Source organism: Leptonychotes weddellii, chromosome 2 (genome assembly GCF_054177405.1).
Source record: "Leptonychotes weddellii isolate Sample4059 chromosome 2, ASM5417740v2, whole genome shotgun sequence".
In the NCBI taxonomy this organism is placed as follows: domain Eukaryota; kingdom Metazoa; phylum Chordata; class Mammalia; order Carnivora; family Phocidae; genus Leptonychotes; species Leptonychotes weddellii.
The window spans coordinates 166,693,209-166,706,866 of record NC_138370.1 but is presented as its reverse complement, the minus strand read 5'-3'; the positions used below and the strand labels follow the sequence as shown (position 1 = coordinate 166,706,866).

General features: G+C 39.0%; 1 long non-coding RNA gene across 1 annotated transcript in view; it reads right to left on the bottom strand.

Moving 5' to 3' along the window:
• The window catches only part of LOC145720228 (uncharacterized), a 54,406-nt gene extending 46,590 nt beyond the window's left edge, over positions 1-7,816 (bottom strand). Inside the window, exon 1 of the long non-coding RNA XR_014143088.1 lies at positions 7,671-7,816. This is a non-coding gene — a long non-coding RNA (uncharacterized LOC145720228). The remainder of the gene's footprint in view (positions 1-7,670) is intronic.
• Between the last annotated feature and the right edge of the window lie 5,842 nt (positions 7,817-13,658).

Here is a 13,658-nt window from a genome sequence, read left to right as displayed (position 1 = left end):
TTTCACTATCATTTTTATATTCTTCTAAATGCAGATAATCTTGTACCTCTTCCATCCTGTTTTGTGAATTTTATGAAAGATAAAACGTAATTCAGCTATTTTACAAAGCCCTTTATAACCAACTCCTTTCTCTGCCCAGTGATCATTCATTGTGTGCGGCCATATTTTGAAAGGTGATAAACAATTTCTCAGTTCCATTAAAGATGCCTCCTTATGAAATGAAAGTGTTCCTTAAAGTGACATGGTCCCAGCCAGAATCACACTTTCTGTTATGAGTGACACAGAAGTTGAAGATTTATAAGACTCATCAGTATATTATGATGTCCTACGTGGCTATTATAATGCTAATTTAGTTGATTTCTTAACTGATTTCACACTTACCAGGAATTTCACATTATAGTCACACTAACTTTTTAAATAACCTCCTTGTAATGCCATGTCAGATAGGGGAAAACAGATTTTTGCCAGAGATTGTCTGTTTTTTAATTCCAAAATATTTTTTCTGGTAACTTACCACATCTCTTTTGCCTCTTTCTCTTTGTCTTTCTAACACACACACACACACACACACACACACAGAGCAAAGCTTTCCTGTCAAAATAAAACTATCTTATTTTGATATATAAACGTATCACATAATTTGTATCTTTAATCAACACATCTAATTTGGCTAATGCACATAGGGTGATTAGGTGTCTATGTGCTAATAACAGTGTCTGAGTGCTAATAGCTGGGAAAGGCTAAATGCCCCGAGAACAGTCTTGGATTAACTATGAGCATTTGCCTCTTGGCTTTCCTAGAACTGTTTTGTTTCACCTTCATTTAACCTTGATATTCACAAACCAAATCTAAAGGTTTGACAGATATGGACCCAACTTAAACACAAAGCAGAATGCCAAAAATCCTGCACATATCCCCCTGAAAGGAAATGAGAATCTGAATGAGACCTTCTTCCTTTACCGCCTTGTACTTTGACCTCATTGAGTAAAAATGATTCAAGAATCAAATAATCTATTATTAAAAAGAACTTTTGGTAGGCAAAATAAAAATATGTATTTGAGAAGTACTTAATTACCTGTGAAAATATTCGATAGTGTCACATTTACCAAGTGTTCTGAGGAACACTATCTAGCATAATTCTGGGAGAACATGGAATTCTGTTTTAAAATAAGTTGGGAATCATTGAATATAGTATACTCCTACCCACCTGAGTTTCACATTATGGATCTCCATGTTAAAGGCTCAGAAAACTCTTAGAGCAAAGAAACCTTTTAAATGTTGGTAACCCTTTATTGTCTGAATTTATTTGACCACAGAACTTTTTTTTTTGAGCAACAACATTTTGGGAATGGTGGTTAAATGAAAAAACAACCAGAAGAAAGATCGGGAGACATAAAACCCAAGGTTAGCCCTCCTTTAGGTAACCATACACAAGTTGGAGTGAGTCATTTCTGTCTTGTTCATGCCTTTAGAAAATGAAAGGGTTGGGCTAGATGAGTTCTGAGGTCTCTTTCAGCTCACAAGTTAAATCATCCTGAGAAAATCTAATGAAAATGAAGGTGAGAGGCTGAGGAAAATACTGGATATCACCTAAAGAACTGGGATAAACAAGGTGAGAATAATGACCAAGTATGCAAAAGGGCATGAAGACTTGGGCAGTTCATCCCCAAGAAAGACTTTACCAAGCAACCCGGGAGCAGATCTGGATCCTTGTCAACAGAAGTCCAGGTCAGACCCAGGAAGACAACACCTTGAAAAGCAAATAGACTGATGAATTGATAAAGAAGATGTGGTGTGTATATACAATGGAATATTACCCAGCCATATAAAAGGATGAAATCTTACCATTTGTGATAACATGGATGGAGCTAGAGAGTATCATGCTAAGCGAAATAAGTCAGTCAGAAAAAGACAAATACTATATGATTTCACTCATATGTGGAATTTAAGAAACAAAACAAAGGAGCAAAGGGAAAAAAGAGAGAGAGGCAAACCAAGAAACAGACTCTTAACTATGAGAACAAACTGATGGTTACCAGAGGGGAGGTGTGTGGGGGGGATGGGTTAAATATGTGAAGGGGATGAAGGAGCGCACTTGTCATGATGAGCACCAGGTGATGTATGGAAGTGTTGAATCACTATATTGAACACCTGAAACTAATATTACACTGTATGTTGACTAACTAAAATTTACATGAAAACTTTTTAAAAAATCAAATAGACAAGCAAAAGACAGAAACAAAAACTGACCCTGGATGGTACATGGAGAGTCAGTCATATGTGGGATAAAATGAGGTCCACAAAATTGTTCAAGGTGCGGAGCTCAAGAGTGAAACTGAGAACAGATATGTGGCAAAATACCACCCTTTATATATGGTGTGCAATGTTCTGGAAGCAGGAAGAGACTGGACAAAAGAAATCACGATAGACTGGACAAAAATTAAAATTATAGGTCACCTTTTTGGCAATATGCAGTTGGTTCTTTGAAGCTTTTAATAAATTTTGAATGAACTTTGTCTTACAACTCACTAAACAAAAGAAAATAATATGGTTGAATAAGACCAAAGTCTTCCAGCCTGGAAGCCCTGTGCTGATAAGGCTTTCAAAGGTCATCAAAGATGTTGCAAGTCACCCCTCTGTTAGAAGAGAGACGGTTATGGCTGCTTTCTAGGGATTCCAGTCAAGAGGCCGTTGTCTGGGGTTGAAGTCATAGGGATGCAGACAGGGTAAGGGGTTAGCACTGGTGAGGGAAAGGCAAGAATACAAATGCTCAGACCAGAAGAACAGAGGCAGAATAGAAGTTCAGGTTGCAGAGCCAAGACAAAGCAAGGAGGACCAGATTCATGATGTTCTGGGATTGTGCACCAGTCATTAAAAAAATTGGACACAAAGTTTATACCTGCCCTATATGCAAATTATGTACGTATAGAACTATCCTAGTAAGTTACATACATTACAAAATATTCAGAAAGAGCAAAAAAAATGTAAACCAGTGAGAAAAAAATAAATATAAAGATTCTTATACTACATAACTCTTAGAGTGAAAGCACTCCACTTTGGAGACCACGGATAGACCAAACGAGAGCAAAAAAAAAACATGAAACACAAGCAAGACAAGAATCAGCCAAAGAGATGGCTGTAGACAGCAGTGAGAAGCTCATATTTTGGGGGCTGTAGTGCATGGATTTATCAGGCTGGTTTAAAGAGTTAGAAAAAAAGAAAAACAATAGGGATCTGAAAGCCCTTTTTGGAGATTCAAGACTTAAAATGTAAAATATACCCTTACCTGTGATAAGGCCACCACAACGGAAAAACCATAATAATTTTTTCTAATTTTGGCTAGAATTATATCAACTCAGTGTAGTCCTATCTGCTTGCTAACAGATAGCATTACATTGGTTTATGTCTTGAATTAACAAGGAGAAGATGTTATTTTTATCTAATAAGAGCCCCACAAGGCAGAACTTTCTTTAATAGGTAAATATATAGAAAAGTTCTCAGAAGTAAAATGTTGAGAATTACTGGACTAGAGTATCTCTGACTCCATGATTTGAGCCAACATGGCAATGGTTCACCAAGACTATTCTTCAAACTGGAAAACCTTCTAGAGCAGGCCATCCAATAGAACTTTTTCCAATAATAGAAATCTTCAATATCTATGCTGTCCAACATGGTAGCCCCAGCAACATGTGACTGCTGAACACTCGAAATGTGGCTAATGTGACTAACAAACTGATTTTTTTTAATTTAAATTCAATTAGCCAACATATAGTACATCATTAGTTTTAGATGTAGTGTTCAATAATTCATCAGCTGTATATAACATCCAGTGCTCATCACATCACGAGAAACTGAATTTTTAATTTTAATCTTAATAATTTAATTTTAAATAGTCACATGTGGCTAGTGGCTACTGTATTGGATAGTGGAGTTCTAGAATAAAAAACTCAAAAATAGAGCAATCAGCTGCTAGTGGCAATCAACATAGTTTATGAAGATTTGGGCAGACTTGCTAAAATCCCATAATATAATTTGTCAAGTAGACTTTGAATTCAACACACCACAAAATCAAGGGATGCGATTTAATGGGCTTTAAGTATAAGATATTAAACTGTAACCAAAACAAAGAAAACCCACAGATACAAGAGGGTCGATGACCTGTGAAGAAATACAAAGAGAATAAAAGCCCACAGAGACCATAATGGACAACAAATGGAATGAATCGGAAGCGTGTCTAGAATGAAGATTATAGGGGCTGAACTGAGAGATAAGGATAGAAAAGTGCCAGGGAGCAATCCTTCCTCTAGACTTGGCTTGCATTTTTGGCCTCCACATCTAAGGAGGGATGAGAAGGAATTGGAGAAAGTCCAAGGAAGAACAAAATGATTCAGTGGTTGGATCACAGAATAACAATGGGGAAATATTGGTTGTATTGTGGCTTTTTAATCCAGAAAAATAGAATTTGAGGGTAACAATATCTGCCTTCAGGTACCAGACGAGGCACAATAAGTAGCATTTGCCAGATGGTCCCCATGCACACAGAGGAGAAAATTGCACTTAATAGACAGTAAGGAAGATATTTCATTTAGCCGGAAGGAAGACTTGTCTAGTCAGAGGTAATAGCTTAAAGGGGAAGGGATTTCATTTAATCAAACAGATAGGTTGAGTATCAGGACCTATAAGGACTGAGCCTTAAGTATAAGCAAGACAAGAAACCTGAGTTCCAGGAGCTTCACCTGAGAGAGTCGGGAAAGGACTACGCTGCCTCAAACCCAAACACCAAAGAGGAGGGCTGTTGATTCTGCATTCACACCTCCCACTACCCCCTCTACAGAGGGAGCTCTTCACACAAGCCACCGGGAGGAAACAAAGCACAGCATTACTAATAGAAGAGAAAGCAACCACGCCTAATACCTAGTGTCCAGGTAGATGCTGGATTGGAATATATGAAAAGGCTCAAGGTAAAAAAAGCCATTGATGCCTTGCCCTGAATCTACGAGGGCAGTGTCTGTGGGGCAGAGCATCCCTAATTTGTCCTCTCAGGTGCGAGGAACAAAGCATAACCAAAAGAGGAGGCAGGCCTTGTGTGGGTAAGCTTGCCACCTGGAAACAGAATGCGCAAAGTGAGCGGTGCCCACAAGGGATCTTGCCGCTAATGAGTCCGGACCGCGGGTGACCACACTGGTGGTTAATGTAATTTACAGGGGCTGTCCTGGGAAAATTGGACGTAGGGTCACCCTCCCGGTAAGGCACTGCACTCTTACTAGTTAAACATTCATGTTGTCCAATCAAGGCTCAGGCCCTACCCAATCAGAGAGCAGCTCCTCTGTGGGAGAGAACGCGTGAAAGTCCCTGCTGCATTTATTGCAATTATATCACAGATATATAATCAAGCCCTAATGAGAAATCAGAGAAAGGAGTATAATGAAGGGCAATTGCATATTATGCAACATTGAATTAATTTGAAAGTATGTGATATAAAAATATTAATAAAGTCCCAATTTATGCACAAATTCAAAATTATGCAGTTTCCAAATCACTGTTTAATTCATCAGGAATTGTTTATTTTTCAACACTGTTATGCCAAGTGAATTGTAGACAGTGTTTACACTATTACCACTTGAGCTGGTAAACAGAAATACCCACCATCACAAATACTTCTGTCAGATCTGTGAGAAAATTAATCTTTAATTATGTTAATTTTGAATTATGTAAATTCTTCAAAAATCTATCCCTCATATGGATGAGAGCAGGGGAAAGACATTTCAGGAAGAGATAAAATTATTTTCAAATACATAGCGGCAAGAGAGAATCAAAAGAAGGGAGGGAAAGCAGAAAAGAAGGAAGAGGGTTTGAAATATTCAAGAAACACTGGGAAGTGGGGGAGGGGAAAAGAACACTGAAAAAAACTAGTTGTAGCCTATGATTCCCAAAAGCAGTCTTCATTTCAATATCAGGCCATGTGGAGTTTTCACAGATCCACAGTGAAATGAGAAAAACATGGATGTTTTCTATAAAGCAAAATACATAAAGTATTAATTTGATTTTTTCAAATTGTCCTTTTTATAAGACCATGTCTTCCTTAATTTCTTGGCATTAAAATATCCTGTTATGAGTGGTGGCAATGGGAGATGACAGGTATCAGGTAGGGTTGTTGGTTTTTTATGTCCTTATTTAACAAAATAAAATTTGACAACCCTATATAGGTCCACAATATATTTTTCAGAAATATTCCTGCTTCATAAAATACAAGACACCAGGAACCACAGTCCTGTGGTAAGAAGTTTAAATAATTGAACAAGGTAACCAGATTAAGCACATTGAGAATAACTCTAGATGTTGATTTTTGAATATGTTTAAATATATATCGATAATTAAAAGAAATGACTAGAAGAATACAAGTAGTATGCATGTATTCCAAACAACTAGAGAGAAAAAATGTAACAAAAAGCATTATAAATTCAACAAAGGGAAGGAAGAAAAAAGAAACTAAGAAAACAGAATATGATAGCAAGCATAAATCCAAATGTGACATATTTTATAACATAAAATTGATCATCTGTACAAGCAAAACACTATAAGGAAGTTCAATGACAAATTATAAACAGAAAGAAACTGTTTGCAATATATATAGCAAGGAGACAATAATTAAGCAATTATTTTAAATAATTAATTAGTAAGCAAACAAATTTTTAAATGATAAATGTACCGAAAGGAAAAAAAAGACAACATCTACAGACAGGTAATTCATAGAAGAAATAAATGCCAATAAATATATTGAATATGCTTTACTTTACAATCAGGAAAATAAAAAGGAAAGAGATGAGTTTACTCTGCCAGTTAGGGGACTATGTACTGAATGAATATTAGTCTATGTGACAGATGATGAATATTTTAGTACGAGAGTTTTAGAGAGAGGGAGAAGGTAAAGATGCAAACAGGAAGGTCAAAGATTCAAGTACGGTTTAGGTATAGAGGAATGAACAGAAATTCCATCATTGGCTCAGATGAGGGTAGAGGATGGACGTCAGATTTAGTTTCCGAAGTGCGAACAAGTTCTAGAGGAAGATGCCTTTCTAGAGCAGAGGCTCTAGCAGTTAGGAGGTGGGAGATGGATACACTAGGTTTCAAGTACCAACTCTTTTCTCTCTACCTGTGGGACCTGGGGCACTTGAATATCTCTGAGTCCCAGTGTCCTCATCTGCAGTACAGGGTTGCCAAAACCTGCCTACCAGATTTTATGTGACTCTCAAATGAGATAATGAACAGAAAAAATATATTATTGGCTATTAAATACACACGCACATACACACACATGTGCACGCATGCACACACACATACGCACACACAAAATAGAATTTAAGAAGCCCTCGGTGCTTTAGTAAGAGAATTCAGCCCCATGGAGACAAAGTATTTCAATAATATCAATCCTTCCTGTACTTTGTTAACATTTGGTCTTCTTTGATGAGAGTCAGTAGTTAGAGCACAATAATGAGAAATCAAAATGGCTTTATAGATTCAAGTTTTTAACAAAATCCATATTTTCATAGTTTTTTTTTTAATTGGCTTAGATTGTCCTTCTGAAATCAATATGTTGCATTTACAGAGACATTTTAGGAAAAAAGAACAGCGGCTTTTTTAGGATCAATAGTAAATGACTCGATTCCTACCAGGCAATGAGCACATCCAGGTTAACTCTTGGGAGCTAGGGAAATCATCCTCAAAATCCACTCTCGCCCAAGCCTTGCTCATTCCTTGAGGCCCAACTTCCTCACTGCCTTCAAGATAAGATAGGGTAGTCTTTAAAAGCAAGTACTTTTTTAAAGGTATCAGGCAGAAATGTGTTCAGGCTCCAATTCCACAATGTTGTAGCACTGTGATCTAGAGCAAGTTACTCAGTCTCTTTAAGCCTTGTAAACTGGGTGTAACAAAATATCACAGCATCATATGTGTGGTTGGGATTTTTTTTTTCAAATACGTGTGTCTTAGGTCAGATTTCCGATCTCCAAGGCCTCTTGCACCAATGCAGACATTGTCCCCTCTCCTTCCTTGAAGGATGAGTTTGTACATATGGTTTCTTCCTGCCCATAGTACCCTTAGGACTCTTAGCCCTTTTATCTTTTGGCTGAGGAGTGACAGATACTACCTGAGAAGATAAAATTCAGGGGTTACCTTATGTTTTGTGGAATACTGTGAGATATTAATAACTAAATAAAAAGTGGTGGGGGAGTAAGGTAGAATAAGATAGAAGAATAGGAACAAAAGAACCAAAGTAATAAGGGTAAAGGGAGAAAGGGAAGGGCTTCATAACAATAGTAGCTAACACTTATTATGCATCTTCTCTACATTCAACCAACATTTATTAAGCACAGGCCCTATGATGGGGATATTCTAGACATTGGAAGTGGCAGCAAATAGCAGAGAAGGTGATTACTTTTGTGGTGCTTACAGTCAGGCGAGCTGACTTCTTTTATGTGTTATAGTGGACGCTGCCTTATGCCGCCCAGATCCCCCTTCAGGACTAAGGCACTCATTCCTCCAGCTGTTCACCAGTGTTGACAGCTGCTGGTTCATAGGAATTGTCCTCAACTACAGAGCCCTGCCTCGTGTACAGTTTTTTTCTTTCCTGGGGGCAGCTTGCATCTAATCACTAGTAGTAGATGAGAGGTACAAAGGACCAAGACTTTATCTCAATTCCACACAGCTCTGAAGGACGATCCCAGCTCTAGAGCTCTGTGTGGGATCGGCTAAGGCCTCTGTGACTGCATCATGCTGCAGCATATCTCCCTGTCCAATCCTGCCTCCTTTACTACCCCACAGGTGTGGACTTCAGGTAGCACTCTCTGAAAAACTTCCTGCATTCAATCTTCATCTTAGAATCTTAGATGGCTTTGAAGTCAAACAGATCTGTGTTCAAGTTTCCTGGCTGGTCACTTACTCACTTTATGACCTAGTATAAGATGCTTAACCACTCAGACAGGTGCCTCACTGCCAAGTGGGAATAAGAATATCTAATTTGCAGCATTGTTGTGGAGTTAAATAAGATTAAACTTCTAAAGTGCCTAACATAGCACTGGACAGAGAAGACTCGGGTAAATGTTAGGAAAGATGGTCTTAATAATGACAACAAGGACCACTATGATGACAGTGGTGATGATGGTGATGACAGTGAGGATAAGGATGCTAATAGAAGGGGACCAAGACCCAGGGAAACAAAGGCAAAAATGAACTTAGGACTTCACCAAGATAAAAAGCTTTTGCACAGCAAAAGAAACAGTCAACAAAACCAAAAGACAACCGACAGAATGGGAGAAGATATTTGCAAATGACATATCAGATAAAGGGCTAGTATCCAAAAATCTATAAAGAACTTATCAAACTCAACACCCAAAGAACAAATAATCCAATCAAGAAATGGGCAGAAGACATGAACAGACACTTCTCCAAAAAGACATATAAATGCCCAACAGACACATGAAAAAATTATCAACATCACTCGGCATCAGGGAAATACAAATCAAAACCACAATGAGATACCACCTCACACCAGTCAGAATGGCTAAAATTAACAAGTCAGGAAACAACAAATTTTGGTGGGGATGCAGAGAAAGGGGAGCCCTCTTGCACTGTTGGTGGGGATGCAAACTGGTGCAGCCACTCTGAAAAACAGTATGGAGTTTCCTCAGAAAGTTGAAAATAGAGCTACCCTATGATCCAGCAATTGCACTACTGGGTATTTACCCCAAAGATACAAATGTAGGGATCCGAAGGGGTACCTGCACCCCAATGTTTATAGCAGCAATGTCCACAATAGCCAAACTATAGAAAGAGCCCAGATGTCCATCGACAGATGAATGGATAAGGAAGATATGGTATATATATACAATGGAATATTATGCAGCCATCAAAAAATGAAATCTTGACATTTGCAACAATGTGGATGGAACTAAAGGGTATTATGCTAAGTGAAATAAGTCAATCAGAGAAAGACTATTATCATATGATCTCAATGATATGTGGAATTTAAGAAACAAAACAGAGGAAGAGAGGAAAAAATAAAACAAGACAAAACCAGAGAGGGAGAAAAATCATAAGAGACTCTTAATCTCAGGAAACAAACTGAGGGTTTCTGGAGGGGAGGGGGATGGAGGGATGGGGTGGCTGGGTGATGGACATTGGGGAGAGCATGTGATGTAATGAACATTGGGTATTATATAAGACTGATGAATCACTGACCTCTACCTCTGAAACCAATAATACATTATATGTTAATTAATTGAATTTAAATTAAAAAATAAATAAATGAAAAAAAAGAAGAGGAAGAAGAAAACCAAGACGAGCTATTATTCGTTTGCACGGTCCCACTGAATCCTCAACTTAGAGCGTTAAAAAGGAGTAAGCAAGTACCACACAGCCATCAATTCTCCGCCAGAGTCAGGACAGGACAGAAAACCAGAGGGAGAGATTTGACGTACATGGGCACACACACATGCAGGTGAGAACTTCACCTCCAACAAATCAATCTTCTCAAGGCAATGCCCCTCAGTGCGATGCAATCATGAATCAAAGTCTCAATCTTGGGGTCACTCCATAGACCTGTCTACACCACAAGGCAGGCTTCACAGTCCTGGAATCCCCGAAGCTTAGTGGGATCTGAAACTATCAGCAGTTTCTCAGCAGCTAGAGACATGGAAATCTACCTCAATACAATATTGTAAAAACAGACCTCTGCCACCTGATTCATATTTGTGTTAACAACTGGAAACAGGAATAGGGGTGCTTTTTAAATATGAAATTTAGTGGAAGTTGAGGGGGATAGAAAACTAAGGGTGAGCTTTGCAACAAAGAGGGGGAAGGGGAAATAAATGTCCCCAGGTGGGAATGCCCTAGCCCTATTCCCAGAAACGGGGAGGCAGCAGCTCAAGGCAGAAAAACGACAACAATTATATTGCTCAGAAACTGACAGCATACATAAATCTGGTGCATTAAGCCTTGCCCATGGATTCACTTTCCAATCTCATTTCAGGAGCATCCTTTCTGGGAGCTGGAATCCTTTCTTTGTGCCTAGAGACTTCAGGTAAATTCCACCTCTGCAAAAGGCAATTATTATCAGACTTTCACTTGCTTTGCTTGTTTCTTGTTTAGGCAGTACCAAGTCCCACAGTTTTTTCATTTCTCCCCGGTGAATTACTAGCCACAAGGAAGGAAAGGGGCCAACAGTGTTTGGGTCAGGGTGTTTCTGCTTCAAGCGGCTGTTGTGTGTGATTTCTCCCTGTTCCTTCCCAGACAAGTCACACTTGAACCTGGGCTTATGTAATAAACCTCACTGCTCAAGCAACTTCCAAGTTACTAAGCTGGCTTCCTCAGTCAAGCCAGCTTTAAGACTTCATTGGGAGATCATGCTGGTGTAGATGTGTGTCTAGAAAAAAAGCATTCAAAATTCGTCTTGCTGAAGGAAGAGATTGGGCTGTGTCCAGAAAAAGCTCAGTTTCATGGTGCAAATGCTGGAGAGATAAGAAGGAATTTTAAAGTCACATGCTTTTGAAATACAAAGACAACTTGTCAACATCCTTTCAGTGGCAAATTTCACACCTTGGAGTGAATTTGAAACTTCTGAATCTGGTAGCAATCAAAGCATTAACATATAAGATTCTGTATTTGAAGGGTCTTAGTGTTCCCAAGTTTTAAGTCTCAGCAATTAAAATATACATATATAATTACATATATAATTTAATTATCAATTACATATACATAACATTATAATATAAATATATATTATATTTTATATATATTCAGGGAGACTTTCTCCACTCAGAAAAACACTCTGAACATTACCATCTTCTGAAATTCTATGTTAAGACCCAGGACCAAGAGAGGTTATTGGTGGGGAAGGTGTGTGTGGCGGGGGGTCAAATAGAGAAGAAGGATGGGAGCAGGTCTTTTCTTCCCCACCTCACCATCTGCCCCTCTCAAAGTCTCAGTGTAACTCACCAATATCCCACAAGGGTATGATAACATTCAGAAACTTGAGAGGACGTGAAATAAAATAAGTGAATCCAGAAGGATAAATTGTGTAATATGTCACAACTGCATTTATTCTGAGATGATGTCCGTATCATAATTTCTTTGGTTAAGACCAAAATTAAACATACACCAAGAGTACCATGTCATAGAGAGATCTACCTCCAGGAGAATGGCTCTTACCCCAACTGCTCCCAAGAAATTTCTCAAAAAGATACCTTTGCCAACAACCCCACAGCTTAAGAAACATGGGAAGTAGACTCATTCATTCTCCACTGCTTAAATCTCTACAGAGGGGAGAGAATGTCCATGGTCCCCTGCTGTACTAGTTGGGGTTCAAGGTTCTCCTGAGAAAGAAAACCAATAGGATATATACACTTATTCTTTAACTAAATATATTCACATGTATTTATATATACTACTATATATACTCTCTATATATGAATAACTAAATAGATATCCATCTAGGAAGAGATTTAAGGAATTGGCTCACATGATTACAGAGGTTGGTAAGTTCTATACTCTGCCTCCTGCAAGCCAGAGATCCAGAAAGCCGGTTGCAGAGTTTGAAGGCTTGAAACCTCAAGGGTCAATGGTATAGATTCTAGTCTGGATCTGAAGACCTGAGAACCAGGAGTGCCAAGGATAGGAGGAGATTAACGTCCCAGCCCAACCGTCAGGCAGAGAGTGAATTCAAACCTCCTCTACTTTCTTGTTCAATTCAGGCCCTCAACAGATTGAATGAGGCCCACTTACATGGGGAGGACAATCTCCTTCACTCAGTTCACTGACTCAAAAGCTCATCTCTTCTGAAAACACCCTCACAGACACACCCAGAAATAATGTCACCAGTCAAGGGGTCTGGTCATGTTACACATAAATGTAACCATCACTGACGCCCAAAGTAGAAATGGGAAGAAGAGCACTTCTAGCTTCCCTCTCCTCCCTCACTGTCAGGCCCCAGGGATGAAGAGGATGACTCATCTGAGTGGAGACTTTGGGGAGCGGCAGGGGAAGCCCTGAGCACGTCTGCTCAGGCCTGCAAGGAGGCTGCTTGTGAGAGCCAATCTTGAGACTCCCGTTCTCAGCTCACCCACACTGGTGGGTTTCTGGACTGCTCTTCCCCCGCACGCCGGAGGCCCGCTGTTGAGGCAGCTACGGGAGGGTCATTCAGTTCAAGGAGCACTGACATGTCCTCAGTACCACACATCCAATCTATGGTCTCATCAATCCAGTCCAACGTTACCAGCAATAGAGCAGGAGTGTTTACCGGCTTTCTCGTTTATTCTCACCTTTTTTTTCATTGAGGTAAAATAGACATAACATAAAATTACTCTTTTAACCATTTTTAAGCATACGTTTCAGTAGAATTAAGTACCTTTGTGTGGTTGGGCAAACATCACCACCATCCATCCCCAGAATTCTTCTACCTTCCCAAACTGAAACTCTATACCTATTCAACACGAACTCCTCTTTCCCCATCCCCTAGCCCCTGGCAGCCACGATTCCACTTTCTGTCTCAATGAATTTAACTGCTTTTCATTCTTTTGGGTTTATACCTAGAAGTGGAATTGCTTTTCCAACTTTTCTGATGCTGATCCCACTTTTCTTGATCTCAGACCTGGAAATAAGTATTA